Genomic DNA, 5,027 nt, shown 5'->3' with positions numbered 1-5,027 from the left:
GCCAGTGTGTGTTGTTTTTTCTTTCCTATCATGTAGCTGAAAGCAAGATGTAAGCGTGGTGTTCTTCATTGCAGTGAATGCAGGAAATGCGTGTGTGTGTCTGTGTGTGTGTGTAAAAGGTCTGATCGACCCAGGGTGTGATTGCCGAGGGCTTGCTAACCTGTTCTCTCTCTGTGCCTTTCACGTCCGCCGCAGCTTTGTTTTTCCTGAATCAAGGATTTGTGGAGAGGAGTATTACTGTGTCTATATGTGTGATTGAGGATGTCGCTGTGGACCTCTCTGTGTGTAAGCGCAGTTTCCCAGTCCTCTTTGAATTGTTCAGAAGTGTAGCCTCATTCCCTGGGGCCGTTGAATCTTCCGCAGCTTGGGTGAACGATGATAGGGATGATGATAGCCTGTACTCCAGGGCTCCACGAGTAGCAACACCAGCATGGCTCAAAGCGGCCTCGGCACCCACATTTGCGTGTCGTGTGTGTGTGTGTGTGTGTGTGTGTGTGTATCCTGCTGCCAAACTCTCTCTTTCTCTTTCTCTCTCTCTGTCTCTCTCTCTCTCTTGGTAAGGGGCTTTTAGGCCTGCCAACTCAAGTCATCTTCAATGAGCGTCCAGAGGCCTAATTCTGAAACCACCCCTCTACACCCAAATGCTACAGTTTGGCAGACAGTCAGAAGATGGTTGAGGGCTCAAGGGTCCTTCTTGGAAGTCAAAAGCAATCCTGGATATTCATGCAAGCAGTGGGTCATGCAAAAATAGTACTGTGCCGTGCTACACTTGCTTTGAATTGCCAGGTAGTGGTCTAAATTAATGAGGAGCAGTGGGATGAGAATAAGTGAGATTTCCACGGCTCAGAAAAATCCAGCAAAGAGTCCTCAGGAAAATGTGATCCGTTATTATTAAGAGTCGTATTATAACAATTATTACATCAGAAATTTCACAGTTCAGTGGTGGTAATGAGCACGTTTGGGGGCTGTGATGGACAGGTTGACCTGATGCAGTACACAGGCAGTAGGAGTTGTCTTTCCTCTCAGTTTCAGCCTCTCTCTCTCCTCTGTTAAATGTTTGATTGCCTCCGTTTCAGCTCACACAGGTCATCTTCAGAGGAGGCAGAGCCAGATGACAGTGTGTGCTGTATGTAGTCCACTCTTAAAGAGTGCTGTGAGGGCCGGTCACGTGGCTCAGTGTGAAAAGTTCTCCCACAGGTTAGTAGAAATGGACTGCTGTCAGTTATCCTAAAGGTAGACTTCAGCAGTGTTTGCTTCAGCAGGACAGCGGGCTGAGTGTTAGCACCAATCTGAAAAGAAAGAACAGACAAGAACAGTCTTAGAATTTTTGTTTGGGATTTGGAAAGGAATGAAGGTCAGCAATTTCATAAATAATACATTCTTCAGGGCTTTTTTTGTATGGCTGTTTGTTGTCCACTACAAGTAGAGGATGTATGAAGTGGAAGTGGAAGTCGATTATATTAAACTGCAGGTACTTATGTTGCTAAGGTTTCGCTGATGATGTGATGCCTACTGTTTTAAAATCTACTGAGACCAAAGTGCTGTCTGTAATTGTTTCACAGTTGAACAATGGACTAACTATACACATGGCTTATTAAATATACTTCAAACAGAGTTGCTGAGCTGAATGATTAGGATGCATGAAAATTGTCCATTGTTTCGGTCCTGGGTCAGTTTATTAACTTCTCCAGTTTAGGGGAGGATTAAACTGAAACTGTCACACGTAGAAAGTGTTACTGCAGGGGTTCTCAACATGTCAGCCTCATCACCACCCACATGTCTCTGCAACACCGGCCAAATATATCACTTTTAACCAAAGAATGGTGTTTCATAATGCTGATCCTTAGCTACAAAACTTAGCTGTAAACAATTCAGTACAATTTCTATTTATAAATACACAAGACACATTTTCCCCCATGCAATGAATTATCTTTTGACATCTAAAATGATCTCGCAGTGGGTGCTGAGTCAAGCTTCAGAAGTTTTGTTTAAGAGGTTAGAAGAAACAGGCTGAAAATCTCTCTATATCTCCACAGAGTCAGTGTCTCTAGAGTTAAGTTTTCTGATTCGTTTCCCGATTAACAGTAATGAATGAATTTGTGTCATGGGTGTTGGGGTCAGTAAAGTCATTAAGTTTGTTTAACCAAACTGTCTGAGATTCTCACAAGGGTCTCAAGTTTTCACTCATTTACGCATATGTTCAAAAAGCCTCTCAGTTAGGAGCCAATTTGTATTCTCTACTACTGTCATGTTGATTAGTGTAAAAATATTCAAATCTTGGCACAGCAGCTTCTATTACATGGGTTTATTGCCAAAATAAATAAAATATCTACTTTTAAGCATCTGCATAAATGAAATGCTTTCCTGTCTTAGTCTAGTTTTTTATACCAGCTTTCTTTAAATGGCACCAAGATGTAATTTTGGGTTTCAACATTGGCACAATATGGAATACTAAAAGGCACAGGCTAAATAATTATCCCCATCAGAATGGTTATACCTTTTAAAATTAAGTACCTCGTGAAAATGCTTCCTGAAGGTCAACGCTGCATATGCGCAACACTAAGCTCCCAATGGACACAAACCTCCCATTAAGGTAACTCCATGTTTTATATCTGTTTTTTTTCTCTTCACACAAAGCTTTGGAGCTTTCATTAACCACCACGCGCTAAGTGCCTGTATCTTGTGTGCAGAATCAAACCCCCCAGTGAACACTGGCTTTAGAAATATAAGGTTTTCATCAGGCATACTGAGTGTACAGAGACAGATTCATCAAGGCCATTAACTGCTCCACTGCTCACATTCGCCTGTTCGCTTCATCCCAGAGTAAGTAGACTACATAGCCAACTGGGAAATTATCATGCAGTTTGCTTAAACACAAATAGAGACAAATAAAGCTGTCCTCATTTTCATTTTCAAAGAACACATGCTGAAGCTCAGAAGAACTTGGTCAACAGACTGGTGTCTGTGCTCGTGCGCATCTTTGAAGGGTATTTAAAAAGGACGTAAACTGTGCACTACACATCCTAAACCAAGAGCCAAATGTGTGTGTGTGTGTTTTTGTTTTTAGGTTTGGTGTTTTAACTGGTTCCACAAATGGAAAGGAATGTGTTTAACTGGGTGTGTGCAGTTTAGTGGGGTAGTTATGTGGTGGCTGTGGGATGAAGTTGGGCAGCGTGTGGTGAGATAAATTGTCCTTTTTTATAAAACAGCTCCAGTCTGATATCCAGTTTGTGGCATAGTAAACTGATTTATATGTGCAGAGTGCGGCTAACACGCGTAATGAAACCAGCTTGACGTGGGACAGAATGCTGAACAGACAGTGTTTGCAAAACGTGTCGACTTTGTGATTGGCGTTTAAGGAGAAGTGAGATAATGGCTTATTCAAGGACAGTGTGGATGTATAAAGAGCTGGTGCTATAGGACCATTATTAAAGTGCTGTACCTATTATCATTCTATTAATTTGTAATCCATCGATATACGTCTAATACGTCAACAGAATTAAACCCTCTTGTGTTAATATTTTGTAAGCCAAGGTTTTGAGTCAAATTGTAATTCAAATGAAGACTTTTAATTGGATGCCATCAGTCATGTATTAACAGTAGATGTCACCCTTAATAACAGTAACTGTCATTTTAAAACCACCTTAATTGGTTGCAATGTCTGGTCCAAAACTACCCTTACACTCTGCACTAATCTTTGCCTACCGCAGGCAAAATGTCTGCCTGTATTGGACAAGATGTGAATATTGAACATCAGCAGCATTTCCACAGCTCACTGCCATTGCCCATCAGACATCAATATGTGAAGCTCTCTCTGTATAATGTCGCGGCTGTCCCTAAAACTTTTTGTGATGGATTTTCAGAAGCAAGCCTAGCTAGGGGGCAGTGTGATGGGGGAGGTAGAGGACTAGAAGGAGGAAAATGGGGGAGCATGTTTCTGTGCAGTGAAAAAACTAGACACTAGTCATTGAGGAGAGGGGAGTATCTTCAAACGATGTTTGTCAGAGTTTATTGAAGGTTAGAGAAGGGTTAGACATAACTTTAACTATTAACTATTTAACTATTTCTGTTCATTGTTGCAGCAGTTGTGCCACTTTTAAAAATGTCCCCCTTATTAACCCATAAGAGCCCACAGTGACACAGGTGCCACCAACTCTTTAAATGTTGCCAAAGTTCCTCATAATTGACTTTTAACTCATGAAGTCCCCAAGAAAATAAAAAAAATATTTAAAAAATAAAATGTTGTTTACATCTCATCCATTTAGTCTGTTTTACATCCCCCATAATTGATAATTTATCGTTTTTCTAAAAGGAGAAATGGGTCTGGGCTCTTATGGATTAATTATCCAACAGTTACCCAACACCTAAATATGCCTGTTCAAGAGATTAAACAAAGTCTGCTCAAGGTGAATGGATACAACTTGACCTGTAGCCAACTGTCTTTCACTGGATCACAAAGAGCTTTGAGTGCTCTTGGACTTGCATCTTTCATGCAATTTATTTTCTTTATCCCTTTCATGTTAATAGGTCCAGTTTTTAAGAGCACACTCATTAGAAGTTTATAAAAACTAACATCATCAAGTGTCTTAGTGGCGCACTGCTTCACTTAGCAGAATCTTCATTGAAATGTAAATTCAACCAACATAGAAAAACTCTACAAAATCTCTAATTCAGGTGGTAAATGTAGGCAGTTAAGGTCAATGAGAGGTCAACAACTACGTGTTATAAAGTTACATTAGAACTCCAAGAGATGAGAATACACTAGAGCTCAAACGATCAGTTGAATGATTGATAATTTTGATAATCAGTTTTAGAATATTCCCAAATTTATTTATTTGTTATTTTAGTCTCCCGTGGTAGCAAATTGAATAACTGTAGGTTTTGGGCTGTTAGTCAGACAAAATGAGCTTTTAGGAAGTTATGATGGGCATTTTTCTTTTTCTTTTTTTAATGTGATTAACTAAAATGGGATTGATTAATCAATGATGTAGATAATTACTAGTAGCAGCCTTGGAACAGATATCATG

The 5,027-nt window shown here is 40.1% G+C and overlaps 2 protein-coding genes across 5 annotated transcripts in view; one reads left to right on the top strand and one right to left on the bottom strand.

Annotated features, from left to right (window-relative positions):
• Positions 1–5,027, top strand: part of macrod1 (mono-ADP ribosylhydrolase 1) — a 104,985-nt gene that overhangs the window by 27,234 nt on the left and 72,724 nt on the right. The gene's annotated exons all lie outside the window — the stretch shown is intronic.
• The window catches only part of flrt1b (fibronectin leucine rich transmembrane protein 1b), a 34,450-nt gene that overhangs the window by 8,433 nt on the left and 20,990 nt on the right, over positions 1–5,027 (bottom strand). For all 3 annotated transcript variants that reach the window (XM_018660233.2, XM_018660231.2, XM_018660232.2), the window contains exon 2: positions 161–1,289. The gene's annotated coding sequence lies outside the window, so the exon portion shown is untranslated. The remainder of the gene's footprint in view (positions 1–160; positions 1,290–5,027) is intronic.

Source organism: Lates calcarifer, linkage group LG8, assembly GCF_001640805.2.
Source record: "Lates calcarifer isolate ASB-BC8 linkage group LG8, TLL_Latcal_v3, whole genome shotgun sequence".
Taxonomy (NCBI): Eukaryota; Metazoa; Chordata; class Actinopteri; family Centropomidae; genus Lates; species Lates calcarifer.
The sequence above is the reverse complement of the archived record's forward strand: the minus strand, read 5'-3'. Positions and strand labels throughout refer to the sequence as shown.